General features: G+C 37.8%; 1 pseudogene; it reads left to right on the forward strand.

Annotated features, from left to right (window-relative positions):
- Nucleotides 1-7,271: 7,271 nt before the first annotated feature.
- The window catches only part of LOC134760235 (U3 small nucleolar ribonucleoprotein protein MPP10-like), a 43,032-nt pseudogene continuing 28,457 nt past the window's right edge, over nt 7,272-21,846 (forward strand).

Consider the following 21,846-nt stretch of genomic DNA (forward strand, 5'->3'; position numbering starts at 1 on the left):
ATTCTTACTCATGCTATGTGTGTTTTAACTGAACTTACTCAAGTTTTTGAGGGCCAGAAAAATGTATACAACTGACCACTGTAGCACTGCCAACACCTCAAGTTGTGTGTTAGCCATCCTCCTTAAAATCATAAAGTTCCTTGGCCTGGTCTGGATTCTAGCTTCAGTCTGCCGTCGTCTGTTGCAGACTGCATTTCTACTTCTCTTTCTTATTTATTCTTCACCTCTTTTCTCCCTTTTCTGTTTCTTTTGTTTCAGGAACAGCAAAAATAACAAGAACATATTTCTCCCACTGCTCTACACAGAACATTTAAGCTTCACTCGGCTAAATTGTGTAACTACAAATTTAACCCAACGCACTTTACAAACTCAAGGGCTGGGCTAAAACACAAGTGAGTAGTAGCCCATATGTAGTGGCCTACAAATATTGGCCATTTGTAATGGCCTCACACCATTTAGTTGAAAGAGATGGTGTCCTCTTCAATCTCTATCTGGTTGAGGGAGCAGGGAGCTCACAGTCTGATAATGTACAGACCTTTTGAGACACCAGTGGACTACCATGTAACAGAAGAAGAGTCGAGGGAACACTAAGCAGGGTAGGATTAATTCTGCTTTGAGGTAGTCCCAAAGATTGCCAAGAGGAGGCAATACCCAAAGATAAGTCACATGAGTCACAGGTGAGGATGGTTTTCTATGAAAGGTAGAAGCCCTGTAAATTTGAGAAGGAAAATATTCTGGGAGACATCTGCTACCCTGCTGATCAAGAGTCTACTCAGTAAAATTTCACTAGTTTTTTGACTTCAACAATAAATCATCAATCTAATGTAGGTGGGCTCTACCATTCACAGCAAGTGCACACTACTGTTCAGGTAGACCCAAAGCACAGGAAAAGCAGAAATAGTGCCATTGCCATTATATAACTACACTATATTACAAACCTCAGCTTCCATTTTTGAAATATTTTTTTCTGTCAATACCAGCAGTGAAAATTAGACTGTGCACAGGTTAAACATGCTTTGGAGAGCTACAAATCTGGTAACAGAAATAATAAAATGTTTCAGATCTGCAAATAATTTCAGTTGTCTGTTTGATTGATCAGGAGTCATGGCACAGAAAGGAAAAAAAGGAAGTAAAATTAAGGAATATGTCCAGATGAAAGAGAAGTACCACGTGCCTACCACTCCCTTTCTGCCCAAAGTACCAACATCTCTTATTAAATAAACTGCATTTTACTCTATTTATAGAAAAGGATGCTCTGGAACTAGGAACTGCATTTCTATGATACCTGGGAACAGAATAAAAAACATAACTACAAAAACTGCAATATAAAAGCTACTGTAGAAAACAGAAAATATGAGTCAAAACATTTCAGCTGAAGAAATTCTTCCCCCCAAACCAACTAGGAAGAAAGATAAACTGCAATAAAACTCTCCAGACTGAATTAAATATCCTCAAATAAGCATCTGAAGATAATAAAATTCAAGAAATTTAACACTGAAGTAATATTTTCATCTAATCTATGTAGTCCGTATTCCATGTCTAGAATCACATACTGCATTTAGTTTTTATATCTCTTTCACCTTCTTTATTCTATCAGCATTTCTCTGCCTTTCTTTATCAAGGCATTGGGAGTTTTGAAAAATTCAGGCTAGTAATTTTACAGAATGTTTCTTCATTTGAGCTTGATTGATGTGTTCTCATGATTAGACTCGGTTATACAGCTGCAAATGGAATAATGCAGCAGTGATGTGGTGTCCTTCTTGGGGTACCATAGTCCCCAAATGCAAGACATCTACATGCCTCTTATTGGTGAGGTTACTTTGCAGCAAAAGGTGAAAGTGTCATTTGCATTCTTCACTGTTTAGTTAGTACTTTTCTCCTTGTAATGAATAGCAGTCTGAGGAGATACTTTGAGAACATGCAAGCAGCCTGCTTCTCATCCAGCTCTTCCCAAAGATAAGTATTCTCCTGATACTTCTTGCCTAAATTATTCTTTACCACCATAGTTGCAAATGGTATTCCCCGCCCCACCTCCCTCCACCCGGCCAGTCCATGACTCTTCCTTTCACATGTGTCAGCTGGCATACTAATTTAAAGAAATGTTCTCTTTTCTCTTCTGCCTATTTATCCATTTATGTATGCATGTATCTGTTTGTTTGCTTATTATAATAAACAAATACTTTCCTACTTTATTTAATTATCCTATTTTATGTAATTGTTACAATCCATTGCAATCCTCATTTATTTTGGTACTCAAATTGTCCCTGGATTTGGTCAGTGGGAATCCCTTGAAGCTATGGCCTATTTCTTTTTGACATGTCCCTGTTGTTTTCCTGAGCACTCCCTTTCTTTCTGGCACAAAAAGGTGTTCCAGTTTCATCATGCACCTTCTTTGTCCCAGCCCTGGAACCAGACATTGCTCCAAGAGGCTCTTGTTCCTTTCAGTAGGGACAGGTATTAAAAACCATCTGGGCACAAAATTCGCTTATGGCTCTTAAGGTATAAGTGCTTCTTTTGTGGGTAGAATTAGGAGAAAAATAATACATATATAGTATGTATACATATATACATGTAAGTATATATGTGTATTGTGCATACATATCTATCTGTCTCATACTGAGACTCTAGTCTGTTTGCTTAGCTACATTTGACTTAGGTGCCAGTTTCAGCCAGAATTAGGAGAGGGAAGACATGAGGGAGGAGGGAGAGTGAGAGAGAGAGAGAGAGAAAGAATTCCTCAGGATCACTTATAAAGTGATTTCTAGAAGCAGTGAGTAGGAGTGGTTGCATTTTACTTCTGGACTCTGAGCATTAACTTTTCCCATTCATGTCTATAAAGATGTTTTCTGTTCAAATGCCAACCTTCAACCAGGCTTCGATGTGGGGAGGGAAGAGTTTTCAATTCATCTGCACCTATTTGCTTTTCAATGTCTCCTGCATTTTACTGTATCCTATAAAACCACTACCCAGGTACAGGTACCTGGTCTGTGCTCACTTCGCTTTAGAAATAAAAATTATAAGGTAGAACTGAAAAGATAGTGTTTGAATAAATGGTTTAATAATGCCCAGATGGGCCGGGCGCAGTGGCTCAAGCCTGTAATCCCAGCTCTTTGGGAGGCCAAGGCGGGTGAATCACGAGGTCAGGAGTTAGAGACCATCCTGGCTAACATGGTGAAACCCCGTCTCTACTGAAAAAAAATATATATATATACAAAAAATTAGCCAGGCGTGGTGGCGGGCACCTGTAATCCCAGCTACTCAGGAGGCTGAGGCAGGAGAATGGTGTGAACCCTGGAGGCAGAGCTTGCAGTGAGCCGAGATCACGCCACTGCACTCCAGCCTGGGCAACAGAGCGAGACTCCGTCTCAAAAAAAAAAAAAAAAGAAAAAGAATGCCTAGACCAACTCAGAGAAAAATGAACACTGTATAGATTATGTTATGCCCACAGATCACTGTGATAAAACTCCATGGCCAGGTGCGGTGGCTCAAGCCTGTAATCCCAGCACTTTGGGAGGCCGAGGCGGGCAGATCATGAGGTCAGGAGATCGAGACCATCCTGGCTAACGTGGTGAAACCCCGTCTCTACTAAAAATACAAAAAATTAGCCGGGCGTGGTGGTGGGCACCTGTAGTCCCAGCTACTCGGGAGGCTGATCCAGGAGAATGGTGTGAACCCGGGAGGCGGAGCTTGCAGTGAGCCGAGATCACAACACTGCACTCCAGACTGGGCGACAGAGCGAGACTCTGTCTCAAAAAATAAATAAATAAATAAAATAAAAAATAAAAAAAGACTCCATGAACAAACCTTTAATAGTGTGCACATTGTGTGGCCAATTCATTTGCCATTTCAAGATGTGCAGCCACTCAAAGGATTTAAATCAAGAAGGATTTCACAGGATCTATGATACAGTCTTTTGTTAAACCACTTTAGATAGTCATTTTATTTTCTCATTTTACTTTTAGCAAGCACAGAACAGGTGAGAAACACAGCTGGAATGGAACAAAGGAAGATTTGATACTTTTTTTAGAAGCTTTTACAATAGAATCTGTTCTTTAATGGATAGCGTTATGAGAGAAAATAAGATTATAATGGAATAAAAAGTGGTCTAATGTTCATCATTCAGTTTAGTGGATATGTTACAAGATTATTTCTAAAATCTTTTGTAGATAAAACTAGATGCCTTTCTTGATTCTGTGACTGGTATTACTCTATCATAATTTCTGAGCCCTTTACTAAAAATTTTTACTGAACATACTAAAGCATATTACGTAAAAGATAGTGAGCTATGATGCAAGATACTATGCAACGTGCCCCTCAATATTATGACTACCTCTCCACCTATTTATACATAGAATTTACGTGGTTTAAACAGATTGGCAAATACTATAATTATTATAAAATGATTTTTCAAAATCTGTATTTGTATCTAACAAAATACTAAAAAAGAACTGTGTCAAAATAAAATATTAGAATTTCATAAGTCTTTTGTGCCTAGAAATTGCTGAGACGTAAACCTTTTTTCATGAATGCTTTCTCTACTGACTCCTCCTCCCCCTGAGTTGATGAGTACTCTGCCCCTTGCTCTTTGTGCTAAACACAGACAAGAGTGAGTGGTGGTGGTCTGTAAGAAATAACTAGATTACAAACATTATTGCATTATCTTTCATAGAAGCCGTAACATTCAGGGGATGGTAATTCATAGGTAGATATAAAGTATATAAGGAAACAACAAAGAAGACGCTTCTGTAGAGCTTAGAGAGAGACTAAGAAGATCTGAGACAGGAGGAGTATAAGAGAAAACAGGAAGCTGACTTGTGGATCCGAGGAAAAGCCCTAAAGATGGGTCTGAATTACAGGGACTGCAGCCAGGTGAGTGGGTAATCCTGTGTTAGAACCATCCTGAGGCTCACAGTCTTCTCACTCCGGACCAAGGGAGTGATGCATTTTTAGTAGAGATGGGGTTTCACCATGTTGGCCAGGCTGGTCTCAAACTCCTGACCTCAAGTGATTTGCCCGTCTCAGCCTTCCAAAGTGCTGGGATTACAGGCATGAACCACCATGCCCAGCCAGTTATTTTTAAATGTACAGTTAATTTTTTTTTTTTTTTTACTATAGTCACTCTGTAGTGCTAGCAACTAGTACGTCTTATTCATTCTTTCTATTTTTTTTTGTACCCATTAACCATCCAACCAACTACCCTTCCCAGCCTCTGGTAACCATCCTTCTGCTCTCTGTCTCCATGAGTTCAATTGGTTTAAGTTTTAGCTCCCACAAATAAGGAAAACATGCAAAGTTTGTCTTTCTGTGCCTTGCTTATTTCACCTAACAATGACCTCCAGTTCCATCCATGTTGTTGCAAATGACAGCATCTCATTCTTTTTACCAGATGAATAGTACTCTATTGTGAGTATATGTACCACACATCATTTATCCAGTCATCTGTTAATGGACACTTAGGTTGCTTCCCAATCTTGGTTATTGTGAATGGTGCTGCAACGAACATGAGAGAGCAGATATATTTTCGGTAATTGGATATGTACTTAGGAGTAGAATTGCAGGATCATATGGTAGCTCTATTTTTAGTTTTTTGAGGAACCTCCAAACTGTTCTCCATAGAGGTTGTACTAATTTACATTCCCACCAATGGTGTATGAGGGTTCAACCTGGGGAGCTTTTTAAACACACCAATGCCTGGTCTCATTTGGATCTGACTTTTGGGGCTGGGGCCTCGACTTCTGCTCCCCAGGGGACTTTGGTGTGCACCAGCATTGGGACACATCAGACTGTGGACTCTCCCTAAGGTGGCCCCAGACAGGAGTGGTAACCCTTTCCATCCAGGGGCTTTTGGAAATGTGGGAAGGTATTCTTGGTTGTCATGTCAACCAGGTAGGGCTCCTGGCATTTTGTGTATCAGGGAGGCCCAGTATCCTGCAGATCAGCCCTGTGCAGTGGAGAATGGTTCTGGCCCAGATGCCAATAGCATCCCTATGGGTCCTGCACATTCTCCAGCCAGGACTGGGAGTCCTGTACTCCAATGCTGGTACAGCATTCCCCCAGTTTTCCCCTTCTTGTAAAAATTAGGCTGTCTGTGGTTCCAGCGAGCTTGATCACAGGCCATCAGTTCCTGGGGGAGCTGGCCTTTGACAGGGGCTAGGTGGAACTTGCCCAGCAGGTCTGATGTTGGCCATTTCAACCTTTTAAATAATGCCATCAATTTCTTTAAATAAGCAGATGTTGGTGGATACCTAGTATGCAACTTCCTCAATTTGGGGAACTCACAGATCTGAGACTCTGTCTCATGCAACCTGTCCAGAACAGTGCAATTTCCCTGAGTGGTATTTCTAATATCCCCTCTGACTTTCTGGTGTCATTCTAAGGACACTGAAAGCACAAGTCTGGCTGATCTCTGTTGCATTGTCCTGTGTTGTGGGACTCTTAGGATTTTTAGGTCTCAAATTCCAGACAACATCCCCCAAAATGTACTCAAGGAAATCTGGTGTTCACACATGGTCTAGTCTCAGTCCATCTTTCCTAGTGTGGTGTCAAATGCAAAGAAACAAAGCCTGGAAGAATGCTGAGGGATGGCCAGATTTGTAATAATGTTGTGGAGAGAACAGTTGAAACCAACACACAGGCTGATACCTGCAAAAGGAAATTATAGCATTTTTTACTATGTGTAATATTTCACAATAACAAAAGTTAAAAGAAAAAAATGGCAATAGTTTCAGGTTGTCTGCCAGCCATCTTAAAAACATTTTCCCAGGAAATCCTGCCATTTAACCCTCCTAATGGATATTATAATTCCAGTGTTACCACTGAGGCAATAGGCTCTGAAGTTAGGTGACTTGGCTAATGTCACACAGCAAATAAATAGCAGGATTAGAATTTATATTCTAATTCCAAAGCTGACCCTTTGGTCTGGGTGCACCTTTGTTCTTAGGAGATAAATATTTCTTGATGTTAAGATGTTTCATTGTGATTAAACCTCTCGCACTTCTGAGAGATTGAACTCACAGAGCGTTTGGTCAGAATGTCCATGGATAGAATCACAGCATATTAAAGTCATGGGACTTTTTGTTTGAAAGCCCTCCCTGGCCCCCAGATCTCTCCCATGATGGTCACCTGCCAGGGCTCTGACATGGCTACAGACACCTGGAATAAGAGAAGCAGGCCTTTCTCAGGTGTTCCTCCCTTTTATTGGAAGGAAGACAAGAATTCACCCTTGAATTTCCCAATTGTCTTCCTGCTGCCCGTCTGCATAGAAGAGATGGATGGATGTCTTGGGTGCTTTCAGGATCCATGAAGAGGAGTCGGCAGTGGTGTGCCCAGTGATTGACGTGATCGACTGGAACACCTTTGAATACCTGGGGAACTCCGGGGAGCCCCAGATCGGTGGTTTCGACTGGAGGCTGGTGTTCACGTGGCACACGGTTCCCGAGAGGGAGAGGATATGGATGCGATTCCCCGTTGATGTCATTGGGTCAGGAGTTGACTTCTGGGTGACTTGTTTTTTAAGCATGCCTCGTTGCATCTGGCCGACCTGTCAGCGGAGGCCCTCGGGAGGAATGGTTAGCTGTCAGCTTAACTACCTCCCCTCTTCCCACTTTTTTGTCCAGAGTATTTGCTTATTTTTATTAAACATGTCTGCTACACATGTCGATTTTATATGGGTATATTTTATTTATTTAATTTTTAAATTGTGGTAAAATATGCATCACAGAGAATTTACCATTGTAACCATTTTGAAGTATGCGATATTAGGCTGAGCCTGGTGGCTCATGCCTGTAATCCCAGCACTTTGGGAAGCCAAGGGAGGAGGATTGCTTGAGTCCAGGAGTTTGAGACCAGCCTGGGCAACATAGCAAGAACCTATCTCTACAAAAAAATAAAAATCAGCTGAGCGTGGTAGTGTGCATCTGTAGGCCTAGCTAGCTGGGAGGCTGAGATAGGAGGATTGCTTGAGTCAAGGAGTTCAAGGCTTTAGTGAGCTATGATTATGCAATTGCACTGCAGCTGGGGCGACAGAGCGTGACCCTGTCTCTATAAAAAATAAATAAATAAAATAAAGCATGCAATTTTAGCAGCATCGAGCACATTCACAGTATTGTGCAAACATGATCTTTACCTATTTCCAGGGCTTTTTCATCATCCCACACAGAAAATATCCCCACTAAGCAATAACTTCCCGTACCCCACTTCCAGCCCCTGGGAACCTCTGTTCTTTCAGGCGCCCCATGTAAGTGGAATCGTACAATATTTGTCCATTTGTACTTGGTTCTTTCACTTATCATCATGTTTTCAAGTTTCCTAGAGAACATCATTCCTTGTGATGGCTGAGTAATATTCCTTTGTACATATATGCTACATTTTGTTTATACATCCTTCTGTTGGTGGACACTTGGGTTGTCCTTTGGTTATTGTTAAATAATGCTGCTATGAACATCGGTGTACTTTTATCTGCTTGAGTCCCTGTTTTCCATTCTTTCGGGTATACACCTAGGAGTGGATTGCATTCTTGAGGAAACATCATTAGGCCCCTTTGACCCGGGGTGTGGGTGGATCCATGGCAGGTGGAGGAGCCCGCTCTGGCCAGTGGGTGAGTCAACGTCTGAGTAGAGTGGGCCCAAGGGAGGCTCAGCAGCTCTCATTCTGGAGGTGTTGAAGTGATAGCCTGGCTTCTTCCCCCCTTCCAAATTCAGAAGCAAGTGGGAGACAGATGTGGGAGTTGGGCAGAAGGAGGTCAGGACTTCAGCCTCACCACTGGTGTGTTGAACCGGAAGTAGGCTCTTAGTTCTGCATTCACATTTGGCATTTGGGCTTCTGAATCCTTTCACCAGAGTCCTGACCTTAAGATGACCCGCTGCTGGCTGGAGTGGAGCAAGCAAGGAGAGTGTCCAGAGATAAGGCTGGAGAGATGTGAGCGGGGCCAAGGGAAGGGATTTGGACTTGACCCTGAGCAGGTAGAAGCCACTGAAGGGATCCGAGCAGGAAGTGACCTGAGTATGTGCCATGTGCCAAGTGGTGAGGGCCCTGGAGGGACTGTTGTGGGCAGGGATACCATTAGGAGGCTCTGCAGTCCTCCAGGTCAGAAACAATAGTTCAGGAGATGGTGGGCACTGTGGATTCCAGAGATGGTAAGATGGAAGAACTGGAAGAAATTGAGTGGGAAGTGGGGAAGGAAGGAATTGAGAATGGCACCCAGGCTTCTATAGGAGCCCTTAGTGAGAACATCTTGCTCAATCCCTCACTGAATAGGTTTGGAAACTGAGACACAGAGTAGGAGGCTCTAATCCAGGCTACTTAGGCAGCCTGTAATGAATTCATGGGGGGCCATGAATTCTGATTGCCCCCTTACCCCACATGCTCAGGGCACCTATCCTACCCATCCCATAATATCCCTGTGCCTCAGTTATCTCATCTGTATAATAAGTACCAGCATATCCACCCTGCCTGTTTCCTAGATTTTTAGGATAATCACACATGAAGGTGCTTTGTAGTCTAGAACCTTCCCTTCCACTGGGGATGTTGCTGTTGTCTTCTCAGTTGGCCCCACGCTTGGAGTCCAGGGCAGGCCCCGATGCTGCAGGATGTTAACATTTTTAGTGGTTGTGCTCTCAATGTTCTCTTTCCCTATTTCTTTTTTTTTCAAGTTGGGGTCTCGCTCTGTCACCCAGGCTGGAGTGCAGTGGCATGATCTTGGCTCACTGCAACCTCTGCCTCCTGGATTCAAGTGATTCTCCTGCCTCAGCCTCCTGAGTAGCTGGGATTACAGGAGCGGGCCACCACACCCGGCTAATTTTTGCATTTTTTTTTAGTAGAGACAGGTTTTCGCCATATTGTCCAGGCTGGTCTTGAACTCCTGACCTCAGGAGATCCGCCTGCCTCGGCCTCCCAAAGTGCTGGGATTACAGGCGTGAGCCACTGCACCCGGCCGCCCTTTGCCCATTTATTAATGGGATTATTGGTTTGTTTTTGACCACTGATTTGTTTGAGTTCCTTGTATTTTATGGATGTTAATCTCCTGCCAAATGAGTAGTTTACAAATATTTTCTCCCATTCAAAAGGGTGCCTTGTCACTCTGTTGATTATTTCATTTGCTTTGCAGAAGGATTTGTTTTTAATATAGTACTATTTGCCTATTTTTGTAGCCTGTGATTTTGAGGTCTTAGTCATAAAGCTTTTGCCTAGACTAATGTCCTGAACAATTTTCCTTATGTTTTCTTCTAATATTTTTAGTAGTTTGGGGCCTATATTCATCTTGAACTGGTTTTTCTATATGGTGAGAGATAGAGGTCCAGTTTCATTCTTCTTCTGGTTATCCAGTTTTCCCAGCACCATTTCTTGAAGAAGGTATCCTTTCCCCAGTGTTTATTCTTTACCGCTTTGCCAAAGATCAGTTGGCTGTAAATATATGGATTTATTTCTAGATTCTCTATTGTGTTCCATTGGTGTATGTGTCTGTTTTTATGCCAATACCATGTTTTCTTATTCCCTGTGGCTTTGTAATATATTTTGAAGTCAGATAGTGCAATGCCTCCAGCTTTGCTGTTTTTGCTCAGTATTCCTTTGGTTAGCCAGGCTCTTTCTTGGTTACATGCAAATTTTAGAATTTTTTTTTTCTATTTCTGTAAAAAAAAAATTGGTGTTTTGATAGGGATTGCATTGAATCTGTAGATTGCTTTTTGCAGTATGTCCATTTTAATGATATTAAATTGAAGAGGACACAAACAAGTAGAAAGGCATACCATGCTCCTGGATCAAAAGAATTAATTATTCTTAGTTTAGACATGCAGCTACCTTATGCTAAGGACACAATAAACTTAACTGCCATTACAACAAACCGCAAATCTAGGATACCAGGGTCTTTAAGACCAAAATAATGCTATTCCTTATTATACTCAAAGCAGTGTGAGAGGGAAAACATGTTGTGTTCTTTATCTCTCACAGTGACTATGGGAAGTCAGTGGGAGTTGTTTCATGTGGATAATTCAAGAAATAAAGGTTCCAGTGGCTATGTACTTAGAAATGGGATTCTGTGATAACACCTAATATTTTATGTAGTTAAAACCACTTTTTTCTTGGAGAATGGATATTAAAAGTGGAAGAAGAGGTGACTTTTTACTGTTTGTCTTCTATTTGTTTACAGTATGGATTTGATGCCATAAGCTTGTGCTATTTTTTATGTTTATTAATATTGGTATAATAATTTATCATTTCCAGTATTTTCAACAATTCTGAATATCTTATATGACATGTTTTTATATTGGATCATAAAGCTCTTCAATAACTATATGCACTTTTGTTTATCAATCATTAGCACTTAATTTAAGTACTTGTGTATACAAAAATAACAGAAAAATAAAATTGAAAAAAGGAAGGAGGGGAGATAGAAAGGAAGGGAGGCCTCTAACCAAATGGCTTTGGAAAGAATAAATCAGTCAGTCCCAAAGTAGTTTCATATAAATATGTACTTTTCAAACACCACGCCTAAAGCACAATGATTGAGATTACATTAATAAAATGTTGATTTAAAAGTCCTAACAGTTATTTGCATGAAGAAAAGCATTCAAGATGATATATAGTATTTTATGAATTCTGTTGTTGTTTTGTTAATGTCTACAATCCTCAAAACTAATGATTTCTGATTCACTGGTTATATTTCTTAATTTACCATACCAGCATTACATATTACACATTGCAGAGATTAGCAGTGTATTCATTTATAAGAAAATGTTTTCTCAAATGAGAAAAATAGTTATTTTAGCATATTCTAGAAAGTTTAGGGAAACATGTAAACGTTCATCTACCTCTTAATCATAAGCTGCTAAAATCTTGGAGAAAAATCTATTTTGGGTAAAAAAATAAATCACTTGTTATTACCATCATAATGTAGTTGATAATATTTTATCCATATAGCATACATCTTCTACATTAAAATTATATTATGCCAACATAAACTATACAAATAATATCATATAAAACTTAAGTGTAATATATATGATATTGTTACAAAATTCTTAAAATCGAGTGTGTTCATTTTTTAATGCAGCCATAAAGAATGGCCACAAATATGGTGTCTTAACACAACACAAATTTATTACCTTAGAGTTCTGTGGATCAGAAGCCCAACATAGATTTAAGGTGTCAGTAGGGTGCATTTCATTCTGAAGATTCTTGGAAAGGAGAATTTGGTCCCTGCCTCTTCCAGCTTCTAGAGTCCACATAGTTTCCTTGGCTCTTGGCCCCTTCCTCCATTTCAAAAATCTGTCGCTTTGAGCCAAGTCCTTCTCATACTGCCATATCTCTGGTCCTCTCTTCCACCTTTATGTGCTCTTCTGATTACATTGGACTGAATATAATCATGCTAAGGTCAGCTGATTAGCAACTTTAATTTCATCTACATATCCTTATTTCCTCTTCGCCATTTAATGTAACATATTAGTAGGTTTCAAGCATTAGAATATGGAAATCTTTGAGGGGCCATTACTCTGCCTATGACACCAAGATATATAGGTGTGCAGTTGAAAATATTAACTGCAAAAAGTAATTATTTCATATTAAATTGTTGTATAAGGTCCTTTTCAAAATGTAGCCTGTTTTAAAAATGAGACTATATGTAATGCATTTGAATAAATATGCAAATTATATATATTTCATAAACTGAATAAAAACTAAAATGCACAAAAGCACATTACTAAAAGTTTTCTCTATCTTCTTTTATTATTATTCTAGCTATTATATTTGAAATTAAGAATTTAATTTGGTTTATAAATTTATATACTACATTACTGAGTAAGGAGTGTAACCATGCCATTTGTAGATGCAACTTTAATCATTATGATATAAAATTATTTAGTTTCTAAGAAACTTAGATTAAAAATACATATAATTTAGTAAGTATTGTATCACTTTGAAGAGTTTTTCATAAAATGTTAGAAAGAAAAGTAGTCATAAAACTTCAATACAGAGTAATTAAAAATCATTTAGTTTACCAGTAATCTCAGTATTAGCCCCAAAATACTAAACTCTCTCTCTCTTTCTTTTTTCTCTCTGTCACAGACACACACAAACACACTCACATACACACACAGAATGTTCAAATATGTAAAGATATTAAGAATAGAGAGCCAGATTTTCTCTTAATTGAAGAAAGAATTTACAAATTTGAAGGGTAAAAACTTGTGTGGTTGGATCAGAATTAGAAATAAGAGAAATAACAAACACATATTTAATATGCAGACTTTTCATCACCTCTGTCCCTTTCTTGATGCACTGATGCTTCTTCCCCTGCATCAAGATCCTCCCTCCCCACCCCACAACAGTCCCCGAAGTGTGATGTTCCCCTTCCTGTGTCCATGTGTTCTCATTGTTCAATTCCCACCTATGAGTGAGAATATGCGGTGTTTGGTTTTTTGTTCTTGCGATAGTTTACTGAGAATGATGATTTCCAGTTTCATCCATGTCCCTACAAAGGACGTGAACTCATCATTTTTTATGGCTGCATAGTATTCCATGGTGTATATGTGCCACATTTTCTTAATCCAGTCTATCATTACCATAAAACCTAAAGTATAATAATGATAATAATAATAATAATAATAAAAGAAAAAAAAAAAAGATCCTCCCTCCCTTGTCCAGATTTCCCCATAATGTGCAGACAATTGTTTACAAGAAAGCCCTTCTTGAGCTGGTTTGACTTGAACTTCCAGCCCGAGTGTCCCCTAACAGAATGTTCTCATCCTGCTCAACTTCTAACACCCCACACCAGGCTGCACACCCATTTCTAGGCCTCTCTTGGACTCTGATTTCCATGCTTGAATGCCATATCGTTTCTCACCTACAACACTTTTCTACCCAGCCTGGACTCTGACAACATGCCCTCCGTTTTGTTTCCCCCTTCTTTGCACAGAGACACTTTCCTAATCCACCTCATGTTGGTGTGTCCATCTCTTGTAGAAACAAGCCTCACCCTGCTTTCACTCTGAAATGATGTCCTGGGTCACCATCCTACTCATTACTTTCTCACACTACTCGAAACACACCACTAATAATCTGTCCCCACGGCACTCTTGTCATCTCCCTCCCACTCCTCTGTCACCTCTTCTGTAACACTGTCTTCCCCGTCCTTAACATAATGCTGCTGTATTTGGCCCTACCTAGGAATAGAGTAGTTGAAGAAGAGAAAGGAATAAAAGGGAGGGAAAAGATGAAGTGGTTGTTTAAAAGAAAGATGATGAGGAAAATGAACAGCCCAACATAATTCTGAAAGTCATCAATATTAGTGTTTATTTCAGGTTAAATTTTTAAATGAAGTATCTTTATATCTTTGATGAAGAAGATACATCCAATGTACAGTATTCAGCTCAGGGTTTTGTATGGGAAAGAAATGTTTACTAATGAAGATCTAAAAAACTGTGAGCAGGAAGATCAAGTGTGAAGAAAATCATGTCATAGAAATATCTAAAGGCACAAGATGTGGCATAGACAAGTAAAGTGTTTGGAACATGAATGTATGATGATCTGAGTATTAATAGGAATGCCATATGCAAAACCGCTGTATTTATTCTGTGTGGTTTTGAAGGGATAACTGGGTAAAGCATAAACAGAAAAACCTAAACTAGCCTTTCTAAATATAAAAGCCATTAAAAAATAAGAAAGGCTTTTTAAAAAAATACGGAGGTATGAGCACATGCTTCCAACATTTTCCTCACTGCATATGCCCTCCATCATTACCTAACAAAAATATTTGATGAGCCAAAAAGTATGTGGACACGCTGGAAAAACTGGATGTGTGCTGGTGATTTTAGAAGCGTCTATCTTCAAATTCAAATTATGTGAGCATTCTTTTAGATACTGTACCAATGGATCAAGATGAATAGAAATCAGCAAAGATCAAATAAAAACTTGAGTTCCTGAAACAGGTCCTCCATGGCATGAGAATTAAAAATAAGCAACATGAACAGAACTCTACCAGTAACTTCAGAGAGAGAGAATGGTAGGTCCACTGGGCACATGACTGCTCCATAATCACATCTGCTTTGTTTGGTGTGACATCAGATAGAAAGCCTGCAGCATGGTGGCCTTTACTTGTCAGGGCTTTCTCTGATGCTGACCGTTTCTCCATACTTCTCACCCCTGTGAATTTGGAAAACCCACTTACATTTTGTGAGAAAATAAATGGAAGTGACTACTGAATTGGGTAAATACACCGAATTGGCATTTAAAGCCATTAAAAGTTTAATTAACTGAAAGCTGTCTAATTAAAACTCAAAACAGGATTCCATTTATTTTTCTTTTCTCCAAATGCTCATATTTACCTTCACTTTGACCCCTTGTTTAAACTTTTTTTTTCTATTTGTTTGCTTGTTTTTGTCTGTCTTCGGCTAATAAATGGAATGAATAGGGGGATAAAAGTGAAATAAGATGGAAGAGAAAGGGAAATAAAGAGAAGAAATGAGAGAAAAACTTTTTGTGAGGTAAGTTTAGATATATAAAGTGAGCACTGATATATATAAGTACTAGGAACAAACTACAGAGAATGCTCCAATGTGTGAAAAGATTTTAATGTGGTGCTAAAGGAAATGTGTAAGACTGAGTTAAAATGGGATGCCATGCACACAGTCTTTATTTGGTGTAGGATCTGGGGCAGGACAGTTAACCATATACAGCCCTTTCTTATGTCAGTGATTACAGCATCAGCTGATGGAAGAGGTAATAAGGAAAATAATTTCATCTCTGTACTTGAAGTCATGAAATGTAAGGACAGAGAAAGCTATGGTATGGACATGACAGAATACTTTTTCTAAAAACTCCTAAAGGTATGAGTTACTAATAAAGAAATAAGGATTTATAGAATTTAAATCAAATCATTTATAGCTGGAAAGAGCTAATATGCCTTATGTATTTTGTTATTTTGTACAAGCCAAACTAATAAATTTATCTTGGTAGGTTTTCCAATACGAAACCTATTGTGTAAATTTTAAAACCAATTCTGATACCTCATGAACCATAATTCCCAAGAGCATACTTTTTCTAATTATATCTTCTTTAAGAAAATTTACAATGAATGTAACACCTTAAAATATATTAACATAATCTTTCAGATCCTCTCAACACACATTCAAAGCTAAAATGTTTAAAAGTAACATGTTATAACACAGCTGGATTAGAACTCCTTGACATGACACCTTTTAAAACACCTGTGTTTCAAAGTCTAGTAGTAGGCTCAGTTGGAAGATATAAAGCTGAAAAGAATACTTAGCACAGGGAGAGGGTTTTACAAACCAGAACTGCTCATGAAAGTATAGTTCACATGGGTATTACAGTAATAATACAATTTCTCTTTGGCTTGAAATCCACTATGCATTGCTCACACTCTTCGATAAAGAGGTTTGAGTTCCAATAACCCGGTCTCTTCTGTCATCTCTTTGAGATAGTTCAATTGAAGAACAGGTAGTTTTCTCAGTAGGTGTCTTTACACGAGACCTTAATAACTCAGTACCTGCATTGGTCCACAAGGTGAGAAATTGAGTTAAAAACTACATGAAAGATGTCGCTATGCTAAAATTTGTATAATGCCAAATTAAATTTAGTAGTGATTTTAAACTAAATTTAACAGTGATTTTTTTTGGTCTTATAGTGGCAGAAATGTCAACGGGGCATTGTGATGTTGTGTAAGCATCACCTTGAATACTGTCACAATCACTGGCACAGCATACACAATGTGCTCATGAATACAAAATAGGTGGTAGTTTGATTTAGTTTTTATAATCACATATTAATCATAAACAATTTTATATTCTACTCTACATAAATTACAAGCATAAAGGGAAAATATTTATGCAGTGAGTCAAATATTTTTACCAAAGCAAAAGGTATTCATAAAACACTAGGTAATAAAGAAAATAAATTATGCTTTTTTGCTTCCTTAATAATGCTGGGATGTTAGGAATTCAGTATAATTACACAGATAAATGGAGAGTCAGTATTAGAATTAAAATGTAAGGGAAATATATTAGTGACTCTGACAGCACAACACAACTAATTTAAGGGAAAAAATGCAAGAACACATTTATAAACATTTCACATTTCCATGAGTTTCAGAAAATAACATGGTACATAGTCATTTGTACTAATATAAAGTAAATATAAAAACTAACAGAATATGAATAAAACATGCAAAAGCTTACAATAATGTACCTTTTACAAATAAGTAGCATATATTTGCTATTCAATTTGTGTGTCGTGTTTGTGTACAAAAACAAAAAAAAACCAAAAATGCATATTTAAATTATTAAATTTTATTTTTATCTGGATTGAAATACACACATTGTACGTTACTAATTATTCCCTAATTTGCTAATGTCATGCAGTTACCCAAACTTTGGTTAATAGGTGGTTGTGGTACTGAAGAATGAGAAACAAAAGATCTCCTTCTTCCTTTTATGAAAGTAAATTAATTTATTTAATGTATCAGTCTTAAGAACTTACATATTAATAAGTCTTCCAATTGTTGTTTTTTGCATTCCTAAACAAAACTACTGTCTACCATATTTTTAGCCAATTTGAGTGATTTTCCTTATTCATAATCATTTTGTTCTATTGTGGCAAATGGGTACATTTATAAGGTGAAGAGCTGATTGTAAGGTGCCATCTGTTATGCTACATAATAGTCTTTTTGTTTGATGTGCTGTATAAGGATCAGACCCTCAAACTTGACCTCATCAGCATCATGAGATAGATAATGGATCTAGTTAGTACCGATATAACTCATTCATATTCTATTGTGAAACACATTGGAGTCTCAACTCATATTTGATTACATTTCCATTAATCATTATTAAAGATTCCTCTGTGTAAATGAAATGGCATTTAGTTCATTTAACATATAATTGAGTTCTAGTGGAGCAGAAACTGTTTCGTAGAATTCTTACGTACTTTTTGAACGTAAAATAACACAGGTACCAAATTGTCGGTAGTTTTCTGTACCAATGTTTTCCCATTAACTTCAATTTCCATATACTGGACCAATAGCTATTGGTTCATCTTGCCCATCACGGTCCTCATTCCTCATTCAGTTATGTGGTATCATACACTTAATGAAATAAGTTACACCTTTGGATATCTTCTAAATGAAATATTTTTAGTTTTGTATGGAGCGATAAATGTCCTCATCGTGAAAAGAAAGTGTAAGCACGCACTCTTCTGTTAGGGAAAACCTCATATTTAAGAGGATGCTATCTGTAGTTTATGAGTAATTCCTTCAAACAGAATTTAAAGTATCTTATTTACCCTAATCAAAATTATAAATCAGGGTTGGGCATGGTGGCTCAGACCTGTAATCCCACCACTTTTGGAAGCCGAGGTGGGTGGATCACTTGAGGCCAGGAATTCGATACTAGCCTGGACAAAATGGCAAAACCCCGTCTCTACTAAAAATACAAAAATTAGCCTGTCTCAGCTGCTTGGGAAGCTGAGGCATGAGAATTTCTTGAACCCATGAGGCAGAGGCTGCAGTGAGCTAGGGTCGCACCATGGCACTCAGCCTGGGCAACAGAGCAAGACCCTGTCTCAAAAAAAAAAAGAAAACAATCTTCATCAAATGTTTTCTTCTTAATTTTTTGCAATTTATTGCAATTTATTCCCAATTTGAGAATTCAGTCCTCTATACAAACCATTTTTGTTCATTTTTACATTCATAACTCTGTAAGTGTAAAACCTCTGTAAGTTTAAAACTTTTAAAATAAAAGTTTTATTTGTTCTTAATTTTTAATATCATTTGATCCTCATTAATCTTGGATCCCGTGGAAATTTGTCTACTTCATAAAATTTATTTATAACCTCAAAATTAACACTAGCAGCACTTTTGTGGTCATTTGTGGACAAGTGGTGAGTGGCAAAAACTTTCATTCACATTGTGCACAGGTTCCCAGCTAAAATTAAATGAGCCAAAGCTGTTTGTTTCAACTCTATATTGTAAAGAAATGGCCCTTTCATGATCTAATTGGTGCCATATTTTTCACAACTTTGTCCTTTCTCTTGGTGATTTCACTATTTAAATATCTCCCAAAGATAATGCTGAAGTGCTGCTTGGTTTTTCTGAGGGAAAACAGCTGATATGTCTTAGGAAGAAAATCTATGAATTAGCCAAGCTTTGTTCAGACATAATTTATATAGTGCTGTTGGCTGAGTTCATATAAATAAATCTGTATTTTAACATAGATTAAATAACATATCTTTAAATAGAAATAGACATAAAACTAGGATATGTGTTGATTGCTTGGTAAAATGTGACCAGAGACTCACAGAAATCTAAGCCTGTATTTCTTCCAGGAGTAAGCCTTCAACATTTGTTAATTCAGTGTTGTCTGTGAATTTATAGAACATAACAACTGCATATAAGGAAAAATGCTTGCATGTGAGAGAGTAAGCTGGAAGAATTTGGAAAATAATATTTTTATCAATGTTAATATTTCTAATCTCAAAAAGCTTATAATTTCACTTATGAGACCTAATATAATCAAACTCATAGAAGCAGAGGGTATATTGGTGGTTTCCAGGAGCTGAGAGAAAGAAATGCAGAGCTATTGTTCAATGGCTATGAAGTTTCAGTTACGCAAGATGAATAAGTACTAGCCATCTTCCATAAAACATAGTATCCAAAGTTAACAACGCTCTATTGTGCACTTAAAGAATTTTTGAGAAGGTAGAACTCATATTGTGTTCTTAAAACACACACACACACGCACACACCAACACACACACACACCAACACACACACACCCCCCAAAACCAAAACAACAGCAATCAAGAAAACAAAGGAGCCTGAGGAAGCTTTTGGAGGTGATGGATGTTTATATCCCTGTGGTGGTGATTTCATGGGTGTATGCAAGTGTCCAAACTCATCACATTGTACACATTAAATATGTGCAGCTTTTTGATATATCTATTATACCTCAATGAAGCTGTTACAATCACTAATCAAGACAGAGAATATTTCAATATTTTTTAAAAATCAAAATTAATCCAACAAAGCTATGTTGACCAACATATAAAAATTTAATACATGAAATGTAACTCTGCAAAAAAAGAAAGAAAATACAACTATTTTCAATCTAATTTCAGTGTTTCCCGTATTACTCTGAATTTCTAAATCACTCGCGACACAAAATAAAAATTCGTGTATATATTTGACCCTTTGTATCTATGACCTTCTGCATCCGTGAATTCAACCAACCACAGAGCAAAAATATTTTTTTAAAAAACACAAAAAATAACAATACAGTAAAAAATACAGATAAAAATACAGTATGCTATTTACATGCATTTATATTGAAGTAGGTATCATAAGTAATCTAAAGATGATGTAACGCATATGTGAGAATGTACGTAGGTTATATGAAAATACTATGTCATTTTATTTATTTATTTTTTTTGTTTTTGAGACGGAGTCTCACCCTGTCACCCAGACTGGAGTGCAGTGGCGCGATCTCGGTTCACTGTAAGCTCCGCCTCCCGGGTTCACGCCATTCTCCTGCCTCAGCCTCCCGAGTAGCTGGGACTACAGGCACCCGCTACCACGCCCGGCTAATTTTTTGTATTTTTAGTAGAGATGGGGTTTCACCGTGTTAGCGAGGATGATCTCGATCTCCTGACCTCGTGATCCACCCGCCTCGGCCTCCCAAAGTGCTGGGATTACAGGCGTGAGCCACCGCACCCAGCCAATACTATGTCATTTTATATAAGGAACTTGAGCATCCATGGATCTTAGTATCCAAAGGAGTCCTGAAACCAATTCCCTATGGATACCAAGGGAGGACTGTACATTGTTCTAACATTTGCCTTCATTTTCATCCTATTCTGAGCTGTACCATATCTATTATAAACATATGAATGTGTATTCATTTATTGTAAGCATTTTTTTCTGTAAACTGATGCAAAATATTTTTAGTGATCTTGATCTTGTAAATACATAAATAGGAAGCCAATTAGCATTTTAGGTTCACATTTGCTTTTGAAATGCCAAATCATCATGTTTGAGTTATTCATAGTGTCATTTATAATTGGGGTTGTTTTTATTTTCACTTCAATTTTTAATAATGTTTTAACTTACTTTGTATTTTGTTCATGACTCTACCACAACATTCTGTTGCATCTTTGTCTTATGTTTTGTAGTTACAATCTTTCTTGTTGCAGCACAACATGTAGCTGTTTCACTATAGACCTTTCTGTTTCTTATTTTTTCTCTGTTTTACATACCTTTTCATATTTTTATATTTTTAGAGAATTTCCTTTAGTACTACTCTCATTTCACATTAGTTTGTATTTAAAATCATAGTTTTAATTTCTCAGAGATGATAGTTTCTATTTTTTATGGCATTTCTATGTTTTTACATACAGTATCTTCTCCAATAACACTGAGAAAATAAATTAGTAATTTCTTAAATATTATCCATTGTGCACTGATTTACTTCTGTTTTATCCTTAACTTTCTAAATATATTGACCTCCCTCTCTTCTTCCTAGATGCTGGTTTTCTTCATATAACTATTGATCTGTGGCTATTTGTTCATGGTTTAAGAAATAACTGGGTAGCTCCTTCTTTCATGAAGGATTGACTTTTATGAGATTTGCCCTCGTGCTAAATACTAGAACCTTCCCCCCAAAAAATGTAAAATGATTTATTTTAAGACAAGGAACATTAGGTAGCACAGGACTGTGATACCTGAGAGAAGGAAAACAGAGTAAGTTCAAAATCATTGTCAGGCCTCAGAACAAGTAGGGAGAACCCAGGAGGAGCAGTGTTCTTCTGCTTATATGTGGAGATGAAGGCATTAAGTTCAGGAAG

The sequence above is a fragment of the Pongo abelii genome, chromosome 16 (assembly GCF_028885655.2).
Source record: "Pongo abelii isolate AG06213 chromosome 16, NHGRI_mPonAbe1-v2.0_pri, whole genome shotgun sequence".
NCBI classification, from domain to species: Eukaryota; Metazoa; Chordata; class Mammalia; order Primates; family Hominidae; genus Pongo; species Pongo abelii.